Source organism: Pseudophryne corroboree, chromosome 9 (genome assembly GCF_028390025.1).
Source record: "Pseudophryne corroboree isolate aPseCor3 chromosome 9, aPseCor3.hap2, whole genome shotgun sequence".
NCBI lineage: Eukaryota > Metazoa > Chordata > Amphibia > Anura > Myobatrachidae > Pseudophryne > Pseudophryne corroboree.
In genome coordinates this window covers 347565364-347589400 of record NC_086452.1, presented here as the reverse complement: position 1 = coordinate 347589400, position 24037 = coordinate 347565364, and the positions used below count along the sequence as shown (strand labels likewise).

At 45.5% G+C, this 24037-nt stretch overlaps 1 protein-coding gene and 1 long non-coding RNA gene across 2 annotated transcripts in view; one reads left to right on the top strand and one right to left on the bottom strand.

Moving 5' to 3' along the window:
• Positions 1 to 24037, bottom strand: part of ELFN2 (extracellular leucine rich repeat and fibronectin type III domain containing 2) — a 161909-nt gene that overhangs the window by 101560 nt on the left and 36312 nt on the right. The gene's annotated exons all lie outside the window — the stretch shown is intronic.
• LOC134958209 (uncharacterized) overlaps positions 10534 to 24037 on the top strand; it is a 67343-nt gene continuing 53839 nt past the window's right edge. The window contains exons 1-2 of the long non-coding RNA XR_010186911.1: positions 10534 to 10751; positions 16725 to 16779. This is a non-coding gene — a long non-coding RNA (uncharacterized LOC134958209). The remainder of the gene's footprint in view (positions 10752 to 16724; positions 16780 to 24037) is intronic.

The window sequence follows — 24037 nt, the reverse complement described above, 5'->3', positions numbered from 1 at the left end:
AATTGCTGGATTTGAGATAATCTACAATTCTTTCTTTTAAGAGTGTATACATCAATTTCCCTACTACTGTTGTAAGACTCACTGGTCTGTAGTTGTTTGCCTCTTCCTTGCTTCCACTTTTGTGCAGTGGGTCTACGTTCACTCTTTTCCAGTCCTCTGGAATTACTCCTGTAGCTAATGACTGGTTGAATAATTCTGTCAATGGTGCTACCAGCACCACTTTAAGTTCTTTTGGTATCCTTGGATGTATCCAATCTGGCCCCATAGATTTGTCCACTTTCAGCTTTGAGAGTTCTGTTAGGACCTTATTCTCTGAAAATGTACTTGTTTCATTTTACTGAATATCCCTGCAACTTAACTGTGCCCCCTTCCCCTCTCTTTCAGTAGTGAATACTGAGCAAAAATTATTATTAAGATGCTATTACATTGTCTCCCTCATCAAGACTCTCGAGGGTATATTTACTAAGCTCCCGATTTTGACCGATTTTGAGTTTTTTCTTTAAAGTGTCATCTCGGGAATTTACTAAACTAAAATCTCGGCAGTGATGAGGGCATTCATATTTTTTTTTAAGGCAAAGAAAAAAAATACAAATAAATACACCATTGGTCAAACACGCCTGTTATTTTATACAACTCTGTAATTTACTAAAAATTCGTATTCACAATCACTGCCGGCAATAGCCAAACACTGCAGTGAAAAAGTAAAAATCGTAAAAAAAAGCAGTTTTCAAATAGACCCAGAGGCGGAACTACCGGCAGGGCAAGCAGTGCGTTGCACTGGGGCCCGCCTCTGTCCAGGGGCCCAAGCATGTAATGAGTCAAACTGACTCATTACATGCCGCTGTGCGCTTCGGGCAACCGCTGCCCCCAGCGCACAGCCGCCCACAGAGGAGAAAAGCAGCAGCACGGACGGGGGAAGGAGGAGGACGGAGGTGAAGGAGGGAGCCGCAGCAGCGCTTTGTTACTGGTGGAGGCGCTGCTGCTGCTGCCCCGCTGCTTCACTATAGGCTGTCTTCCGAGAACAGCCTATAGTGAAGCAGGGGGGCACAGCAGCAGCGCCTCCACCAATAACACAGCGCTGCTGCGGCTCCCTCCTCCACCTCATCTACTGCCCGGGAATCGTCAAGCTGCACAAGGAGCCTGAGCCAGCGGAGAGGGTAAGTATGATTCTACTTTCTTTCTTTCTCTTTCTTTCTTTCTTTCTTTCTTTCTTTCTTTCTTTCTTTCTTTCTTTCTTTCTTTCTTTCTGTCTCTTACTTTCTCTCTTTCTTTCTGTCTCTTTCTTTCTTTATTTGTTGGGACTGCCTGCCGCTATGTGTAAAAATGGGGGACTGCCTACCGCAATGTTTAAAAAGGGTGGACTGCCTGCCGCTATGTGTAAAAATGGGGGACTGCCTGCCGCAATGTGTAAAAATGGGGAATCTGCCTGCCGCAATGTGTAAAAATGGGGAATCTGCCTGCCGCTATGTGTAAAAAGGGAGAATCTGCCTGCCGCAATGTGTAAAAATGGGGAATCTGCCTGCCGCAATGTGTAAAAACGAGGGACTGCCTGCCGCAACGTGTAAAAAGGGGGAATCTGCCTGCCGTAATGCGTAACAAGGGCACGCTGTCTGCCGTAATGTGTAACAAGGGCACGCTGTCTGCCGTAATGTGTAACAAGGGCACGCTGTCTGCCGTAATGTGTAACAAGGGCACGCTGTCTGCCGTAATGTGTAACAAGGTCACGCTGTCTGCCGTAATGTGTAACAAGGGCACACTGTCTGCCGCTATGTGTAAAAAGTGTACGTTGTCTGCCGTTATGTGTAAAAAGTGTACGCTGTCTGCCGTAATGTGTAAAAAGGGGACGCTGTCTGCCGTAATGTGTAAAAAGGGGGACGCTGTCTGCCGTTATGTGGAAAAAGTGTACACTGTCTGCCGCTATGTTTAACAAGGGCACGCTGTCTGCCGTTATGTGTAAAAAGTGTACGCTGTCTGCCGTAATGTGTAAAAAGTGCACGCTGTCTGCCGCTATGTGTAACAAGGGCACGCTGTCTGCCGTTATGTGTAAAAAGGGGACGCTGTCTGCCGTAATGTATAAAAAGGGGGACGCTGTCTGCCGTAATGTGTAAAAAGGGGACGCTGTCTGCCGTAATGTGTAAAAAGAGGAATCTGTTCGCTGTAAGGTGTAAAAGGGTCTCTACCTGGTGTAGTGGTGCTACTGTGCGGCGTAATTTGAAGAATGGAGACTACTGTGCACCGTTTTAGGAATTGGTATTATTTTGTGGCCACACCCCTTCCCCGCGAAGCCACGCCACTATGTATTTTTGCGCACGCCTACGGCGCGCACTGCCCCTGTTTTGCATACAGGGGTGGGGCTCCGATGCCGTTTCTTGCACACAGTGCTAAAATGTCTAGTTACGGCACTGTTGCTAGGTATCCATTTCTCTGGCCCTGAGCAGGTCCCCCTCACCAGATCCTCTCAAGGGGTGAGGGGGTGGACTTGGATGGGATGGGGTGGCGGGGGGCCCAAAGCATTTTGTCGCACCTGGGCCCACCACTTGCTAGTTCCGCCACTGAATAGACCTGCTTTTTTTTACCGTATTCTGATAGGCATGCACGGATCAGTGAGATCCGTGCATGTTTATCAGTGGGAAGGGGTGTGAAAGAGTTAAAAATCAGATATTTTTTTTTGCGTGGGGTGCCCTTTCCTAAGCAAAACCAGCCACGGGCTCTTTGAGCCGGTACTAGTTGTACAAATATGGCAAAAAAACTGACTGGGGATCCCCTATATTTAAACAACCAGCACCGGGCTCTGCGCCTGGTCCTGGTGCAAAAAATACGGGAGACAAAAAACGCAGGGGTCCCCCGTATTTTTTACACCAGCACCGGGCTCCACTTGTCAGATAATGCCACAGTCGGGGGACACTTTTATATTGGTCCCTGCGGCCCTTTGCATTCAATCACCAACTAGTCACCCCTGACCAGGGTACCCTGGAAGAGGGGGGTCCCCTTAAATCCCCTTAAATCAAGGAATCCCCCCTCCAGCCACCCAAGAGCCAGGAGTGAAGCCCGATTATAGTGGATTATAACTTTGAAGAAGAGGACTGATCTATACCGGATTCTTTGTAAGTATAATTTTATTTACAGGTACCCCTGGATTCTACTGGACAAGAGGACCGAGTGCTTCGTGTCAACATAGGTAAGTATGTATGTATGTATGTAAGTGTGCATGTATGTTCATTAAACTTTTACTTTCACAGTGTCTGTGTGTTGTTGTTTTTTGGGCATTTTTTTGTAGTAGAACTACGGGTACCAGCGGGCCCGTTTCCCCCCCGCATGGGGGAGGCTTGCTGGGACTTGTAGTTCTGCTCCAAAAAGATTTTTATTTTTATTTTTACACAGCCTCCCATCCACCGCCCACGGATGGGGGAACAGCCTTGGGCTTCACCCCTGGCCCTTGGGTGGCTTGATGGGGGACCCCTTGATTTAAGGGGTCCCCACTCCTCTAGGGTACCCCGGCCAGGGGTAACTGGTTGGTGATTTAATGTCAGAGTCGCAGGGACCAATATAAATGTGTCCCCCGGCTGTGGCATTATCTCTCTGACTAGTGGAGCCCGGTGCTGGTGTTAAAAATACGGGGGACCCCTACGTTTTTTGTCTCCCGTATTTTTTGCACCAGGACCAGACGCAGAGCCCGGTGCTGGTTGTTTAAATATGGGGGATCCCCAGTCAGTTTATCCCAGTATTTTTACAGCCAGGACCGGCTCAAAGAGCCCAAGGCTGGTTATGCTTATGAGGGGGGACCCCACGCAATTTTTTTTTTTTTTTTTTTTTGCACTTCACACACTTAACATAATATACACAATGAAGCCCTGCACGGATCTCACAGATCCGGCCGGGATTCATTGTGTTTTGTCAGGCAGTGTTTTACTAATCACTCCGGTAAAACACTGCCCGAAATTACGAATGACATCGACATCGGAAAATACGAAAATGCAGAATATGACTGCATAGTAAATGAGACGTAAAAAATCAAAAAGTTGCAAATTCACACTACCGATTGGTGTTTAATCTCCCTCCAAATCCTGACAATTACGAATCTTAGTAAATATACCCCCCAGTCTCTGTCTTTAGTTTTATTATTCCGCCTTTTGTTTTTCTCATTTCGCTTATATACCTAAAAAAAAGTTTTGCCTCCTTTACCCACTAACTGGGCCATTTTCTCCACAGCTTGTACCTTTTCACATCTGATTACCTTCTTAGTCTCCTTCTGTCTAATAAGATATATCTCTTTGTATTCATTATTTTGTGTCTGCTTTTATTTCCTGAAAGCCATCTTTTTTCTTTCACAATATTTGCTACTTCTTTTGCAAACCACACTGGCTTCCTTTTCCTTGGGGTAAATTTGCTAAGAATCGTATTTTCCCGTTTGAGGTCAAAGTTCAATCACGAATGACATCGAAAGTGTAAATATGCAACTTTTTGAATTGATTACGACTAATTTACTAAGCTGCCGTATTCTGCATTTTCGGTTTTTCCGATGTCGATGTCATTCGTTTTTTTAGGCAGTGTTTTACGTGAGTGACTTGTAAAACACTGCCGACTTTAATACAATGAATCTCGGCCGGATCTGAGAGATCCGTGCAGGGCTTCATTGTGCACCTTGTAAAAAAAATAAAAAATGTTTAAACTTAAAAAAAAAATTGCGTGGGGTCCCCCCTCCTAAACCAAACCAGCCTCGGGCTCTTTGAGCCGGCCCTGGTTGCAAAAATATGGGGAAAAAATTGACAGGGGTTCCCCCATATTTAAGCAACCAGCATCGGGCTCTGCGCCTGGTCCTGGTTCCAAGAATACGGGGGACAAAAAGCGTAGGGGTCCCCCGTATTTTTGAAACCAGCACCTGGCTCCACTAGCTGGACAGATAATGCCACAGCCGGGGGTCACTTTTATACAGTGCCTTGCGGCCGTGGCATCAAATATCCAACTAGTCACCCCTGGCCGGGGTACCCTGGGGGAGTTGGGACCCCTTCAATCAAAGGGTCCCCCCCCAGCCACCCAAGGGCCAGGGGTGAAGCCCGAGGCTGTCCCCCCCATCCAGTGGGCTGCGGATGGGGGGCTGATAGCCTTTGTTGAAAGTAACGAATATTGTTTTTAGTAGCAGTACTACAAGTCCCAGCAAGCCTCCCCCGCAAGCTGGTACTTGGAGAACCACAAGTACCAGCATGCAGCGGAAAACTGGGCCCGCTGGTACCTGTAGTACTACTACTATAAAAATACCCCAATAAAGACATTACACACACACCTTGAAAGTATAACTTTAATGCATACATACACACCACCATATACACATACTTACCTTATGTTCACACGAGGGTCGGTCCTCTTCTCCAGTAGAATCCATGGTGTACCTGTTGAAAAAATCCTACTCACCAAATCCAGTGTAGAGGGCTCCTCAGATAATCCATTTGTAATCCACGTACTTGTAAAAATAAAAAAACGGGACACCCGACCACGAACTGAAAGGGGACCCATGTTTTCACATGGGACCCCTTTCCCCGAATGCCAGAAACCCCCTCTGACTGATGTCTAAGTGGGTTTCTTCAGCCAATCAGGGAGCGCCACGTTGTGGCACCCTCCTGATCGGCTGTGTGCTCCTGTACTGTCTGACAGGCGGCACACGGCAGTGTTACAATGTAGCGCCTATGCGCTCCATTATAACCAATGGTGGGAACTTTGTGGTCAGCGGTGAGGTCACTTTCGGTCAACCGCTGACTACAAAGTTCCCACCATTGGTTACAATGGAGCGCATAGGCGCTACATTGTAACACTGCCGTGTGCCGCCTGTCAGACAGTACAGGAGCACACAGCCGATCAGGAGGGTGCCACAACGTGGCGCTCACCGATTGGCTGAAGAAACCCACTTAGACATCAGTCAGAGGGGGTTTCTGGCATTCGGGGAAAGGGGTCCCATGTGAAAACATGGGTCCCCTTTCAGTTCGTGGTCGGGTGTCCCGTTTTTTTTATTTTTACAAGTACGTGGATTACAAATGGATTATCCGAGGAGCCCTCTACACTGGATTTGGTGAGTAGGATTTTTTCAACAGGTACACCATGGATTCTACTGGAGAAGAGGACCGACCCTCGTGTGAACATAAGGTAAGTATGTGTATATGGTGGTGTGTATGTATGCATTAAAGTTATACTTTCAAGGTGTGTGTGTAATGTCTTTATTGGGGTATTTTTTTAGTAGTAGTACTACAGGTACCAGCGGGCCCGGTTTTCCGCCGCATGCTGGTACTTGTGGTTCTCCAAGTACCAGCTTGCGGGGGAGGCTTGCTGGGACTTGTAGTACTGCTACTAAAAACAATATTCATTACTTTCAACAAAGGCTATCAGCCCCCCATCCGCAGCCCATTGGATGTGGGGGACAGCCTCGGGCTCCACCCCTGGCCCTTGGGTGGCTGGGGGGGGACCCCTTGATTGAAGGGGTCCCAACTCCCCCAGGGTACCCCGGCCAGGGGTGACTAGTTGGATATTTGATGCCACGGCCGCAAGGCACTGTATAAAAGTGACCCCCGGCTGTGGCATTATCTGTCCAGCTAGTGGAGCCCGGTGCTGGTTTCAAAAATACGGGGGACCCCTACGCTTTTTGTCCCCCGTATTTTTGGAACCAGGACCAGGCGCAGAGCCCGGTGCTGGTTGCTTAAATATGGGGGAACCCCTGTCAATTTTTTCCCCATATTTTTGCAACCAGGGCCGGCTCAAAGAGCCCGAGGCTGGTTTGGCTTAGGAGGGGGGACCCCACGCAATTTTTTTTAAAAAAATTATAACATTTCCCACCCCTTCCCACTGAAAAACATGCACGGATCTCATGGATCCGTGCATGCCTATACAAACACGGGATATAAAAGCAGGTCTGTTTTTTTAAGCACTTTTTCACGATTTGTATTTCATCACGGCAGTGTTTGGCTATTGTCGGCAGTGTTTGTATTTTGCACTTTTTAGTAAATGACCGATTTCTACCAAATTGCAGGCGTATTTGATCGATGGTGTATTGATTCGTGATTTTTTCCTAGGACTTCCAAAATATTACGAATGCCCTCATCACTGCCGTGATTTTTGCTTAGTAAATTACCGAGATGACACTTTGAAGAAAAAACGGCATCTCGGTCAAAATCGGGACCTTAGTAAATATACCCCCTTGTGTTTATCTTAACACTTTTGATACAAAGGTCTGTTGCCTTTAATATTGCACTTTTTAATGTTTCCCACCTCTCCTGCACTTGTTTTTGTATGGGGTGAGTCAGTATCTGTCTTTTTGCTGAACCATACTGCTTGATGATCACTGGATCCCAGGATTTCACCCACTTTTACGTCCGATATTCTGTCTCCATTTGTAAATATTAAGTCTAATATTGCATCTTTCCGAGTGGGCTCCCTCACCAATTGGTGGAGGGATGCTCCCTGAAGGGAATTTAAAATGTTCCTACTTCTAGTGGAACTAGCAACAGACACCTCCCAGTTTACATTAGGAAGATTAAAGTCTCCCATGATTATTACCTCTCCTATTAATGCCATTTTAGTTATGTCCTGCAATAGGTTCTTGTCCAGTTCCTCTTCCTGACCTGATGGCCTGTATATCACGCCAATAAGAATAATAGACTTCTCCCCTGTTTCTATGGTTACCCAAAGGGCCTCAGTTTTTCCTTCAATACTTTGTATTAAGGTAGCATATATGCTTTTTATGCAAGGATGTATCAAATATCGCATGCAGGAACAGAGCTTGCGAGAAAGCTATGTCCCTATTAATTCTAACCCCGCAGTTCTCAGGGTATCAAAAATACCCTGAGAGTGTGATCATGCATATGCCGACCCTCTGAACTTTCTGTACCAAACACAGGGGCAGCTGTATTAAGCCTGGAGAAGGCATAAAGAAGTGATAAAGCGGGGATAAGTGCAAGGTGATAACGCACCAGCCAATCAGCTCCAATATATAAATTAACAGGAGCTGATTGGCTGATGCGTTATCACCTTGCACTTATCACCGCTTTATCACTTTTTTATCCCTTCTACAGGCTTAATACATCTGCCCCACAGGGCCTAATTCAGACCTGGATGCTGCAGCGGCAGCGTTCGCAGGCTGAAGGCTGGTGAAGTGTGTGCACGAGCAAAGCTGCACTGCGCGTGCGCGCACAGAGAGATGCGATGGCATATCACTTGTGCGATCGCCTCTGCCTGATTGACAGGCAGAGGTGATTGTGGGGCGGTCGGGGGCATGTCGGCGGCGTTAGGACGGTGTTGCGGTGGCATTGGGTGGGTGCAGTCCGGACAGCGTCGGCGTGTCTGGACCGTTTGCGGGCAGGACGCAGTGGCTGCGTGATGTGACACGCATCCACTGCGACCCTAAACATGCCGGGCTGCATAGGCAGAGGGCTAATTGTCAGGTGCGAAAGCATCGCCGCCATGTGATGTTTTAACATGTCTGGAGGGGGGAGGGACCTGGAACCGGCATGCAGGACGGACTTGCCCTGTGCTGGGCGTCCCCCCGCATGTCAAAGATTTTGATCATAGATGTTAGTGTTTTCACACATCTATGATCAGGTCTGAATTAGGCCCATAGTTATCTCATATAAAGAAGTGGCAGAATAATTTCCCATAATAAATATGCTGTACTTACACTGTATAATCAGTAGGAAATAGAACTGAGGTTTCTAACACACATTCTCCCAACCATATTAAGATGTCTGTCTCTTCTTGTTGCAAGCTGCTCTCTAGCAAGTTGGGCTGACTGAGCACTCAGATCCAAAGACACACAGCAGAAGATTTGTAAGAGAAGCTGCGTCCATAAGGCGTGCACAGCAGCTCCTCTCTGTGGGGCAGATTTATTAAGCTCGGTGAAGTGATAAAGTATAAGGTGATAAAGCACCAGCCATTCAGCTCCTAACTGTCATTTTTCAAACCCAGCCTGTGACATGGCAGTAAGGATCTGATTGGCTGGTCCTTTATCACCTTCCACTTTATCACTTCACTGAGCTTCATAAATCTGCCCCTACAGTATGTTTTCTGTTGCAAGTTATGGCAACTGGATTCCCCCCTTCCCCTCGCATTTGCCTAAGTTCACACTGATTAGATGACTGGTCATTCAGTATGTTGAACTTCAAGAGCACTCTTACTGTAAACTGAACTCAGCTATATCTTCTGTGCTTGTCAGTCAAGAAGTGCACAAAAACCCATTCTTACATACAACTACACCGCTGTATCTGAGAAGTTAGATTCATTCTCTGCTCAAGCACCTCTGGTACTCCCGAGTAAGCCCTCAGCTCAAGTGTGTGGATGATTACTGTATGTTAGCAGTTTAGGAGGCAGAGTGTTTGATATGCAGCAGGTGCAACTGTTCTGTTCAGCTGCTTGTGTGACCTGTTCATGTCTTATTGTACAGTAATTGCTTATTATTGGTTTTGAAACAATAATGTTCCCCTGTGTGTTATCATTTGATGTTCCTTCCATTTCAGGCCAGTTCAGGTCTTCCTGTGTTTAAAAAGGTTGTAATATACAATAATATAATACATTTTACAGATATTCCTGCACATCACACAGAACATTCAATTCTCCTCCACCTCACAATCTCCATCACACAACCGACCAGTAATTCTGCTACAGTTGTACCATAGGCTCTCACCCAACACGTAAGTCTCAAGTACATGTCATATAAACATAATGTGCTGTGTTACCCAATTTCTTGAATAGCAGTGAGCTGACAGCTCTGTTGGTCAGAATTATCTTTTATTACGTTAAAGTATAGTATAAATACATAACAAAATTATTTTGTTGCCAGGAATTATTGCCATTGTACTCCCTTTTGTGTATTGAATTTCTTGTTATTTAGCACAGTGTATGGTCAGAAAATGAGTGCATGTTCTTGCGGCTATGCAGTAGTAGTACGCAATATGATGTGTCAAGAGACAGAGGGATACATTTACTAAGCAGTGATAAGAGCGGAGAAGTGAGCCAGTGAAGATATTTTAACATCAACCAATCAGCAGCTCTGTATCATTTTATAATATGTTACTTCAGTGCTAATTGGTTGATGGGGCAACTTCTCCACTGGCTTACTTCTCCACTCTTATCACTGCTTAGCAAATGTACCCCAGAGTCTGCGTGTGAAGAGCTCTTCTCATCAATGCAAAATTCAGTGAGGGCGTGCTAATGCACATCCCCCTGCAGACCAGCCTGTAAGAGAATATACACCTGTTAGGAGGCGTATCCTTTGCTCTTGTCTGGAGTAGGTGCAAGTACAGACTGATGATGACTTGTAGTAGACCAGTCACCAGAGCCGGATTAAGGGGGGGGGGCTCTGGGGATAAGTACCCCTGGGCCCCACGCTGTAAGAGGGCCCCCCCGCCACCCACCGCAGATCGGCTCTCTATTACCGATCCGATCTGCGGCTTGCTCTCCCTGCTCACCCCATCAAGCAGCCGCCGGCGCCGCCAGTGCTGCAGACTTTTAGTGGGCAGCCGAGCCGAATGACGGCACTGCTGTCCAATGATAAGTGAATCTGCAGCCTGCGGCTCCGTGACTGGTTGGAGCGCAGGCTGCAGGGGAGGAAGGAGGCGGGATCCCGGGCATGCAGAGCCTCGCGCGAGTGGACCCGCTACCGTGGACTGGAGGTTATTGTAATAACTGGCGGTGGAGAGAGGAACATGGTCTCCTCCTGTTCTCTGTGTGTCTGTCACTCATCACAGCCTGTCTCCCATCAGAACAGCAGTGTAAAAGTAAGACAGGCTGCATTACCTTTTTGTTGTTATTAAAATGTAAGTTAATGTTATGGGTATATATATATATATATATATATATATATATATTACATATATATATATATATTATATATGTTTATATATGTATATGTGTTTGTATGTATATATATATATATATATAATAGTGTGTCCGTGTATTTATATATATATATATATATATATATATATTCTAAACTACCCGATCCTCCCCTAGTTGAAATTGTAGTGTGTGTCATTATATATATATATATATATATATAATATTTAATCACCAGTATGTTACGTATAAGAATGAGGCGACACTCCAGGGTAAGTCAAGAATCCTGTGTATTAATAATTCAGCATAATTCCAAACATGCCAACGTTTCAAGGTCCGCAGACCTTTTCGTCAGGACGTACAGAAAAGGTCTGCGGACCTTGAAACGTTGACATGTTTGGAATTATGCTGAATTATTAATACACAGGATTCTTGACTTACCCTGGAGTGTCGCCTCATTCTTATACGTAACATACTGGTGATTATTAATTTCTTTGGGAAGGCACCCTACATTTTGCAGTTTTGTCCTGAGTGCCAAGCTATTCTGCTGTGTGTGTGTATATTAGAGATGAGCGCCTGAAATTTTTCGGGTTTTGTGTTTTGGTTTTGGGTTTGGTTCCGCGGCCGTGTTTTGGGTTCGAACGCGTTTTGGCAAAACCTCACCGAATTTTTTTTGTCGGATTCGGGTGTGTTTTGGATTCGGGTGTTTTTTTCAAAAAACACTAAAAAACAGCTTAAATCATAGAATTTGGGGGTCATTTTGATCCCAAAGTATTATTAACCTCAAAAACCATAATTTACACTCATTTTTAGTCTATTCTGAATACCTCACACCTCACAATATTATTTTTAGTCCTAAAATTTGCACCGAGGTCGCTGTGTGAGTAAGATAAGCGACCCTAGTGGCCGACACAAACACCGGGCCCATCTAGGAGTGGCACTGCAGTGTCACGCAGGATGTCCCTTCCAAAAAACCCTCCCCAAACAGCACATGACGCAAAGAAAAAAAGAGGCGCAATGAGGTAGCTGTGTGAGTAAGATTAGCGACCCTAGTGGCCGACACAAACACCGGGCCCATCTAGGAGTGGCATTTTTGTTCTCCATATTTTAATAGGCACAACTAAAAGGCACCTCAGGTAAACAATGGAGATGGATGGATTGGATACTAGTATACAATTATGGACGGGCTGCCGAGTGCCGACACAGAGGTAGCCACAGCCGTGAACTACCGCACTGTACTGTGTCTGCTGCTAATATATAGACTGGTTGATAAAGAGATAGTATACTCGTAACTAGTATGTATGTATAAAGAAAGAAAAAAAACCACGGTTAGGTGGTATATACAATTATGGACGGGCTGCCGAGTGCCGACACAGAGGTAGCCACAGCCGTGAACTACCGCACTGTACTGTGTCTGCTGCTAATATATAGACTGGTTGATAAAGAGATAGTATACTCGTAACTAGTATGTATGTATAAAGAAAGAAAAAAAAAACACGGTTAGGTGGTATATACAATTATGGACGGGCTGCCGAGTGCCGACACAGAGGTAGCCACAGCCGTGAACTACCGCACTGTACTGTGTCTGCTGCTAATATATAGACTGGTTGATAAAGAGATAGTATACTCGTAACTAGTATGTATGTATAAAGAAAGAAAAAAAACCACGGTTAGGTGGTATATACAATTATGGACGGGCTGCCGAGTGCCGACACAGAGGTAGCCACAGCCGTGAACTACCGCACTGTACTGTGTCTGCTGCTAATATATAGACTGGTTGATAAAGAGATAGTATACTCGTAACTAGTATGTATGTATAAAGAAAGAAAAAAAAACCACGGTTAGGTCACTGGTATATACAATTATGGACGGGCTGCCGAGTGCCGACACAGAGGTAGCCACAGCCGTGAACTACCGCACTGTACTGTGTCTGCTGCTAATATATAGACTGGTTGATGAAGAGATAGTATACTCGTAACTAGTATGTATGTATAAAGAAAGAAAAAAAAACCACGGTTAGGTGGTATATACAATTATGGACGGGCTGCCGAGTGCCGACACAGAGGTAGCCACAGCCGTGAACTACCGCACTGTACTGTGTCTGCTGCTAATATATAGACTGGTTGATAAAGAGATAGTATACTCGTAACTAGTATGTATGTATAAAGAAAGAAAAAAAAACCACGGTTAGGTGGTATATACAATTATGGACGGGCTGCCGAGTGCCGACACAGAGGTAGCCACAGCCGTGAACTACCGCACTGTACTGTGTCTGCTGCTAATATATAGACTGGTTGATAAAGAGATAGTATACTCGTAACTAGTATGTATGTATAAAGAAAGAAAAAAAAACCACGGTTAGGTCACTGGTATATACAATTATGGACGGGCTGCCGAGTGCCGACACAGAGGTAGCCACAGCCGTGAACTACCGCACTGTACTGTGTCTGCTGCTAATATATAGACTGGTTGATAAAGAGATAGTATACTCGTAACTAGTATGTATGTATAAAGAAAGAAAAAAAAACCACGGTTAGGTGGTATATACAATTATGGACGGGCTGCCGAGTGCCGACACAGAGGTAGCCACAGCCGTGAACTACCGCACTGTACTGTGTCTGCTGCTAATATATAGACTGGTTGATAAAGAGATAGTATACTCGTAACTAGTATGTATGTATAAAGAAAGAAAAAAAAACCACGGTTAGGTCACTGGTATATGCAATTATGGACGGGCTGCCGAGTGCCGACACAGAGGTAGCCACAGCCGTGAACTACCGCACTGTACTGTGTCTGCTGCTAATATAGACTGGTTGATAAAGAGATAGTATACTACTAATATTATATACTGGTGGTCAGGTCACTGGTCACTAGTCACACTGGCAGTGGCACTCCTGCAGCAAAAGTGTGCACTGTTTAATTTTAATATAATATTATGTACTCCTGGCTCCTGCTATAACCTATAACTGGCACTGCAGTAGTGCTCCCCAGTCTCCCCCACAATTATAAGCTGTGTGAGCTGAGCAGTCAGACAGATATATAATATATATAGATGATGCAGCACACTGGCCTGAGCCTGAGCAGTGCACACAGATATGGTATGTGACTGAGTCACTGTGTGCTGTGTATCGCTTTTTTCAGGCAGAGAACGGATTATAAATAAAAGTGGTGGTCACTGGTCACTATCAGCAAAACTCTGCACTGTACACTACTGAGTACTCCTAATGCTCCCCAAAATTAGTAAATCAAGTGTCTCTCTAATCTATTCTAATTCTAAACGGAGAGGACGCCAGCCACGTCCTCTCCCTATCAATCTCAATGCACGTGTGAAAATGGCGGCGACGCGCGGCTCCTTATATAGAATCCGAGTCTCGCGATAGAATCCGAGCCTCGCGAGAATCCGACAGCGTCATGATGACGTTCGGGCGCGCTCGGGTTAACCGAGCAAGGCGGGAAGATCCGAGTCGCTCGGACCCGTGAAAAAAAACATGAAGTTCTGGCGGGTTCGGATTCAGAGAAACCGAACCCGCTCATCTCTAGTGTATATATACATATATATATATATAAAGCAGTAGGCAACGAAGTAAACGAAGCAGACAGCGGCACTCGGGGTCTTATGCAAAAGTTCAAGTGTATTTAAAATCACTCCATAAGCTCCAACGTTTCGGGACACGCAAGTCCCGTTGTCAAGGTGAGTACTCACCTTGACAACGGGACTTGCGTGTCCCGAAACGTTGGAGCTTATGGAGTGATTTTAAATACACTTGAACTTTTGCATAAGACCCCGAGTGCCGCTGTCTGCTTCGCTTACTTCGTTGCCTACTGCTTTACCTCACTTTATCAGAGGGCACCTGGGCACATTTACGCTACATAGAGGGAGTGCCGGTCCATCCACCCAAGCTTATATATATATATATATATATATAAATCTTAGACCTTAGGGCCCCCTTGTTTTAAGTACCACGGGCCCCCCGAAGCCTTAATCCGGCTCTGCCAGTCACATATATTGCCCATGCAGAGGAGGCGGCAACTGCTGAGCATTTTTGCTGTGGAATGTACACCCTTTTTACTTCCACTTCTGCATCAGCTCGTTTCTTAAAAGAAGTCTACCCCACTAGCTATATAAAGCAAATGATATGTATTAGAAAACATCTGCTTACTACATACATACTATCTGCTTACATACATACTACACACTTCAGCTAACATAGAGAAAAGTAGTAACAAAAGTAAATCAAATATTTGTTGGTCTAGTAGTGTCCTAAATCACCAGCTTGTCTTTGTGAATTAAGGTTGACATTACAGCCAGTAGATTAAGGATACACACATGCTATTTAATTCTAACACCTTTTTAAAGGATCATTCTTCTTTTACTAATGAATTCTTTATTTTCAATATTTAATAACAAGAACAGTATGTACTTTGTACAAGAACAATGGAAGTACCAGGCATCACAGCTTAAATTTGTATGTATATGTACCATATTATTTCACATCAAGCACAAAGAATAACTTTATATAGAAAAAAAAGAGAGAAGAAACAAATGAGAGGGGCTAAGAATAGAGGGCGGGATGTACTAATGTACATCGCCGCCCATCGCCGCCCTGCGCCACGATGCTGATCGCATATGTACTTACATATGCGATCAGCATTGCGGAGGACAGCTCTTCCGCTAAGAGCTGTCCTCCGCGATGCACAGCGGCAGCCTGACTTCCGGGATTCGGCCCCAGGAGTCAGTCTGCGCATGCGCAAGGTGACGGGGGTGGCCGCAAGGCATGCTGGGAGGGATCTGATCGGATCCCTCACACAGCGCCACGGAGAGAAGCCCATAGGCTTCTATGGACTATCGCCAGCTAAAGCTGGCGAACCCCGCCGCGGCGCTGACCTGCCGGCCGGAGGATGGTATATCAGGATAATGCGGTAAACAGGGGGTTTACCGCATTTTCCGCTTAGTACATCCCGCCCAGAGAGAGAAAGGAGAGGGAGGACCTGATAGTCAGGATAGGCCACTAAGGGAGATCACGTATATTGAGCAACTGTAGAGATGTAGAGATTGCAAAGGAAAGGGACTCAAGCTGCCCATCTGTAAGTCAGGAGCTAGGAAGAAAAGTATGTTATCAGGTGTAACAATCCAGGTGTATGGCCCAGAAGCCCTAAAGTCTATCAAGCTAAACCAGGGCAAAGTGAATACCAGACATTTCTCTGCAGTTGAGACATTAATATCAATGGACATGTAGAAGAGCATTCTCTGACACCATTCATCTACAGTTGCGAGTATGTAGGAAAGGTATCCGGACTATAGATCTACACTAAAAAGGTCTACAGTCAATAGGTCTACCACTAATGGTAGACATGCATTAGGTCGACAGGGTCAAAAGGTTGACATGTAAAAGGTAGGCAGTTAAACAGGTTGACAGGGTGAAAAGGTTGACTGGGTCATAAGGTCGACACGACAATGGTCGACACATAAGGTAGACACAAGTTTTATTGTTTTTTTCTCTCACTTTTTTATACTTTACCATCCACTACGATTGGGAATAATAACCTGCTCGAAGCATGGTGAGTGAAGCAGTACACTAATGGGGATTGTCTGTGGCAGAAGAGTGACAAAACACCCCCCCCCCAAAAAAAAAAGTGTCTACCTTTTTTTGTGTTGACCACTTCATGTCGACCTTTTCACCCTTTTGATCCTGTCGAACTTTCCTACGGTCAATCTATTCCATGTCGACCTTTTGACCCTGTTGACCGTTTGACTTGACCTAATTTATGTCTACCATTAGTGGTAGACCCACTGACTGTAGACCTTATTAGTGTAGATCTAATAATCCACACCTGTGGAAACACCAATGGATTGCTATGACTGCTCTCGCTGCATTGTTTATGTGCTTAAGCAGAGTTTTTCCTTTTGTTCGTAGCCACCAGGATAGTGAAGTATGAGAGAAACCAGAACCCAGGAGTCAGGACCTGCAGGTACAGACATTACAACTATCTCCTAAGCAAGACCACGTATTTTGGTCCAGAAAGAGACAATTAGAGGGCAATCCCATCAAATGTGTTTTACAGATGCTCTGACTCTATAGCATCGCCAGCAGAGGGGGGACACCCACACAATAAATTTATGCAGGCCATCAGGACAAATGTACCACTGTGATAAAACCTTTTAATGTATCTTCTGCACCTGTAAACTGGAGGATCAGGCACTACCAATCTCTAATACCTTGTCCCACACTCCCCTTTCCCCCTTGTTACCTCATTATTTCTTTTAATATGTAATAAATACATCTGTTCACATATATAAATACAGTACTCCTTTCAACAGACTATCAATGACCCAGTACATAGCCTGGTGTGTTATATTAGGGACATTACCTCCTTTGTCTGATGTTTCTATATTAGGTAAGAAGCAGTGGGCAGAGGAGAAAAAAAAATTACAGGGAGAGGAAACTAAATACAGTCCAGTAGTATCAGTCCTGGTGGTGGGAAATCAATTGTATGCAAGGGTGATGAAGCAGGACAGGTACAATAGGTACAATATATTAATATATTGCATAGCTAATGTTATTTACACAAATATATATACATATGTGTGTGTTCAGCATCCCAATGGACGGGATGCTGTTGGTCATGTGACTGACGTCCGGAATCCCGACACCACTCTGGAGCCTGGTCCCAGATCACCAACAGTCAATAATCCAGAAGTTAAATATCGGGAACACTGTCCGGGTTAGGGCCTGGGGAGATTTTAGGGTTAGGCACTAGTGGGGTCTTGCCCTAGATGCCACTATGCGAGGGTTAGCCCTAGCCCTAGGGTAGGGGATGGGGGGGGGGGGGGGGGTTAAAAATACTTACCCCCTTCGAAGTCAGTATCTTCAATATTGGGATGCGGGTATCCGTCATATGAGCGCCAGCATACCGACGACCAGGATAACATACTGAACCCAAATATATCACCACATCCTAAGGTGCTTTATTAGATTGAGATCTGGTAGCTGTGGAGAACATTGGATTACTGTACAATGAACACATTCGTAGAATCAGCTTGAGATGACATGTGCTTTGTTACATGACACATTATCCTGCTATAAGTAGCCAATAGAAGATGGGCATGCTGTGACCATAAAACACTGGGGGTAATTCAGACCTGATCGTAGCAGCAAACTTGTTAGCAGTTGGGCAAAACCACATGGAGGTCATTCCGAGTCGTTCGCTCGGAAAATTTCTTCGCATCGCAGCGTTTTTCCGCTTAGTGCGCATGCGCAATGTCCGCACTGCGACTGCGCCAAGTAAATTTGCTATGAAGTTTGGATTTTTACTCACCGCTTTTTCTTCGCTCAGGCGATCGTAGTGTGATTGACAGGAAATGGGTGTTACTGGGCGGAAACAGGCCGTTTTATGGGCGTGTGGGAAAAAACGCTACCGTTTCCGGGAAAAACGCGGGAGTGGCTGGAGAAACGGAGGAGTGTCTGGGCGAACGCTGGGTGTGTTTGTGACGTCAAACCAGGAACGATAAGCACTGAACTGATCGCAGATGCCGAGTAAGTCTGAAGCTACTCTGAAACTGCTACGAGATGTGTAATCGCAATATTGCGAATCTTTCGTTCGCAATTTTAAGAAGCTAAGATTCACTCCCAGTAGGAGGCGGCTTAGCGTGTGCAATACTGCTAAAATCGCCTTGCGAGCGAACAACTCGGAATGAGGGCCCATGTGCACTGCAGGTGTGGCAGATATAACATGTGCAGAGAGAGTTAGATTTGGGTGGGTTATTTTGTTTCTGTGCAGGGTAATACTGGCTGCTTTATTTTTACATTGCAATTTAGATTTCAGTTTGAACACACCCTGCCCAAATCTAACTCTCTCTGCACATTTTATATCTACCCTCCCCCCCCCCCTGCAGTGCACATGGTTTTGCCCGACTGTTAACAAATTTGCTGCTGCGATCAACTCTGAATTAGGCCCCATGGGGGTCATTCCGAGTTGATCTTAGCTGTGCTAAATTTAGAACAGCTACGATAATCTTCCCAGACATGCTAGGGAACGCACAGTGCAGGGCTAGTCCGCCCCGCATGTCAGTCCGGGCCCACCCCCAACCCCACACCCCGCACAGCGGCGTTCCTTATGTACTTGCAGAGTAACTCCCGGCCAGCGCAGCTCCTGCAGCTGGCCGGGAGTTACTCATCGCTGCCCCGGTTCACGGCGGCTGTGTGTGATGCCACGCAGCCGCTGTGGCCCAAACCACATTTGGCTGCCATGTTTGGGGCATGGTCCGGCCAACGCAGGCGTGGCCGGACCGTGCCCCGAAAACGGCTGCCAAACGCTGCTGCCCCATCCCGCCCAGCGACCACCTCTGCCTGTCAATCAGGCAGGGGCGATCGCTGGGTAACGACGGCCTTTGGCGCATGCGCAGTTCTGACCCGATCGCTGCGTTGCAAACAACTGCAGCATGTGATCGGGTCAGAATGACTAAAAGCAGCTTGCGAGCGAACAACTTGGAATGACCCCCCATGTGCACTGCAGGAGGGGCAGATATAACATGTGCAGAGAGAGTTAGATTTGGGTGGGGTGTGTTCGAACTGAAATCTAAATTGCAGTGTAAAAATAAAGCAGCCAGTATTTACCCTGCACAGAAACAAAATAACCCACCCAAATCTAACTCTATCTGCAAATGTTATATCTGCCCCACCTGCAGTGCACATAGAGGGTCATTCAGACCCGATCGCACGCTGCCTTTTTTGCAGCCGCATGCTTGCGGGCTGCAATGCGCAGGCACGATGCTGGCCGGTGACTGGGGTCACCGGACAGGGACGGATTATACGAAAAAAGCAATCGCAGCGGCGATCGCAAGAAAAATGACAGGAAGAAGGCGTTCATGGGCGGCAACTCGCCGTTTTCAGGGAGTGTCCAGGAAAACGCAGGCGTGCCTGGCCGTGTCCAGGGAGGGTTACTGACATCAGCTCCATCCAGGATCATCACAGCCGCTGCGATCACTTCAACCTGTTCAGGACAGGAATTGACGTCAGACATCCGCCCTGGAAATGCTTGGACACCCCTGCGTTTTTCCAAACACTCTCAGAAAACGGTCAGTTGCCACCCACAAATGCCTTCTCCCTGTCAATCTCCTTGCGAGCGCACATGCGAATGGATCCTTCGCACAAACCCATCGCTGAGCGGCAATCTGCTTTGTAACCATTCGACGCACAGTGCATGCGCAGTTTAGACCTGAACGCTCGCTGTACGAAAATGCAGCCTAGCGTTCAGGTCTGAATTAAGCCCATAGTTTTGCCCAACTGCTAACAAATTTGCTGCTACGATCAGGTCTGAATGACCCCCCTTGTACAAACCTGGCAAAATGCGGCTGAAAAAGTGGCATTTCTGAAACCTATTCAAAGTTGGTCTTTGTAGCAACTTTGTATCTGCTGCTCCCTTCCGTTTATTTTCCTGGGTCACAAGCAACTGGAATACGAATGGAGGAGTGAGTAATAAAAATGCTAAAAATCACAGCACACAAAGGAAGCACATCACATTTGATGGCAGGAAAGAGGAGATTATAATAACCCAAGTGCCTTGGAGCATCTGAAATACGAAGCAAAGCAGAAGCAAGTACTGTATAACTTTTTTTTATGAAACACTTGAAAATATATGTGGAGACTTCTCCTTCCCTAACTGAGAATGAAGCAGTCATTATTTGTGTAAAATGACTTTTAAAACACAGTTACATCAATTTTATAGTATTTGCATAAATAAGTGTATTTTTAACATTTGCCACTTTATGCCGGCCACTTCAGTCTCAGTTTCTAACCACATGCCCACATCTTACTCTTAAGGTGGGTACACACCTGGACAATATCAGCACGATATCTTGTTTTCCGGCTGTGGATTGTGCTATTCCGGGGGTTGCATGCGATATCATCTGGCCAGCCGTGCTGTATAGCCAATCGGAAGATATCGCATGTGATTGTTCCATCCTTCATTACATCATTCTGATGTGTACTGCAACACGATATGTCGGCCTGTCGGCCAACATATTAGCCAGGTACAAATTGTTCTGATGGGTAGCAGCTTAACTGTTCTTTCACCCTGTCTCCTAGCCCATTGCTATCCTGATCCTGATCCACTAGGGACTAGTCATAGACATCCACAGGTCTCGTGTAGGCCACAAATAGACGAGAATTACGAAAAGATGCTCGTACTCACTATAAAAAACCCATACGTTTTGACTGAAAATAAGACACAAATCTCATTTACACCCTAGGGCAGCTGTTGAGAAACTACAAGTCCCAGCATACCCTACCATCGATCCACTAGTAAAGCATGCTGGGACTTGTAGTTTCACAACAGCTGTAAAGCCAGAGGTTGGTCAGGCCTGCCGTAGGGGATATATTTACTAAATTGATGGTGTACTTCCGAGGCTAAAACACGCATTTACTAACATTTGAAAAGTAATATAAAAAACATCTATTAGTATTAGTATAAGCCCCTGAAACCCAACTTTAGGCAGTATCCCATTAGTGATTTCAGCTGGTCAAAATGGGCAGATATTGTGATTAATGACCAATGGTCATCATTGCGTAATCCAATTAGAGGCCGCTTTGATCGGGCAAATGCATGACAACACATGGGATTGGGGATAAATCCCCAATCCTATGTATTATTGCAGATCTGTCAGCCCGCTTATCACCGAAACATAATCCTCTATAAGTGCCGACATCTCTAGTGGCACAGGCATCAGGACTAATAGGATAGCCCCCAGCGATCCTATTAACATAGGTAAAGTAATGCTGCTACAGGATACCCCCATTGATTGAGATACATTTTAATCGAACTCCTCCCCAAAAATCAGAATCATACTATGCATGGGTCCCTTTTCGGGAACCGGCTAGGCCCCTCCAATAATGCCTGAGCCTAGATAATTAGTACCCACTTCTCCCCTCTAGGTGGCCCTGAATAAAACCACCCAGTCTTAATATGAAACATCACTGCCCTATAGCAAAATATTATAGGGCGATTTATGATGCTACTTGTATCTCAACACCCCTGCCCACTGTGTAGACTGAGTATTGCATGCATGGCTTTATAAGCAATATGCACCTCTCCGTCCACTTTTATGGTGGCTTGCCTGCTCTTCTAAGAATTTTCCTTGTTCGGCCCAGTGTATGCACAACATTCAAGAAAAGCAGACAACTAGCTAGTATCATTAATCATTCTCAATGGAGCAATGGTGTATGCAGTGCTGGATTAGCAAATAGGCAGAGTAGGCACCGGCCTATGGGCCCCGTGACAATGATCAAACTAATATCGGTTTTATTCTTGAAAGAAAATTACAATCATGCTCATTTACATTGTTTCCAAAAAGATAGAAAAAATGAATCAACTCAAAGAAACGAAAACGTTTCATTAAAGACTCTATAGAGAAAATACCCATTAACCCATTAACAACTTAAAGTACATAAACCATAGACATCGGATTCACATTACAGTTAACAGATCGTAGACTGTTGGTTGGTAAAATTAAAAACATATGTAGGAGATAATTTGAGAGGGGAGCCCCGAGATTTCAACTGCGTAGGAACTCCATAGGGTTTAATCCTCCACTGGGTGTATGTATACCAGGTGATTAGTAGTGTTACAGTGCAAATTGTACTGTCCATGACTACCAACTTACTGACAGTTGGAAATTTGACTTTTTCATACTGATTTTGTACGTTTACTGACAGTTGGTAGGAAGGTATCCATTACTCTTCATCTCAGTTGCATGTTAATTTGGAAATTCAAAGTTTTAAATTGGATGAACTGGTGAAGCATGGGGAACTTTCATTCATTTTATTCCTTATTGATTCTCTTGTCTCTTTCTGTGACATCTGTGCACTCTCAGCATTAGTGTCCTAATCTATATTACCTTAATGGTCTGTATCTTTTCTGAGCTCTTTCTATCGCTATGGAACTAATTTAAGAAAAACAACAGAATAGATCTAACATTGTTCAATACTGAGGTTTCTCACATTAGCCAAGCCTCTGGCCAGACAATTTTCAGCTACTAGAGGAGCGACACGCTGGTTGGGGTAAGCTAATACTTAACAATACTCCTAGTATTTTTGCCTTTATATGGCATTTATGGCTTCTCAAACATATGTTCCCCTTTGTAGACTTTTTGTTGTAAACCACCCCTAAATGAGTGTAGAGAGACTCAACTAGCTATGAATTTTTTGAAATAGGGCTCCAGTATTAACAGGGTGCATCTAATATTTCCTGCAGTCTATTTTGAAAGGGTGATAGAAAGCATCTGCCCCAAGGTCCAACTGTGTCTTCTACTTATGTTAGCAGATTTGGAAAACCCTACCCAAACATATAAAAAACAATTCTGTTGGCAGATGAGGCTTCAAGGGGTGGCAGAACACATGTAAATGACTGCATGCCATCCGTTCCTCATGGTAGCTGTCTGGTGAGTCCAGTAAAGTGCAGGCTTGTTGAGAAGGGAGGAAGTGTGTGTGTGTGTGTGTGTGTGTGTGTGTGTGTGTGTGTGTGTGTGTGTGTGTGTGTGTGTGTGTGGGGGGGGGGGGGGACCAAAAATGAAAAACACTGTGACATGGAGGCACTGCAGTCAATGAATGGGTTGGAGTGCACCCACTCTACATGCTCTTTTACAGTCGCTTCAGCAGAGCAATGCATAATGGGGTTTATTCGGAGCCCAAAGGATCTGCGTCGGGAGTATAGATACTTTGGGCATGTGTAGGACCCATTCTGCACGTGCGCAAGTAGGTCTTGCGACGTTGGGAGCAGTCTGGCATCAAACTTTGGGGTCAGATCACTACTGCAGCAGGAGGCGTCTGCTTGTAATAGACGCCTCCTGCCAGTGACATGCGGTGGGATGAGGCAGGTGAGGCAGTGCCTTTCCTGTCATACTATTGTTTCATATCACTGCTGCTCCAAAGAAGCAGCAGTGATAGCAACTCCATCCACATCTGATTTAAGCCCAATATGTGCGCTCAGTACATACTGACCACAGACATAGAGGGCCTGTTTCTAGTTGGGTCCACGATGATGTCGGACGCAGTGGGGAGATGTTCTGCGCATACATCTGAGTTGTACCATGCATGCGTCACAATTTCATATGTACAGAGCTGCCATACAGATTTGGATGCACGGTTGCAGAATGTATTTAAATTTATGGGGAGGTGACTGGGAGGTAACAGGGGTGGCAAATTAGACACATTGAGATGTTGCATCTTATGGG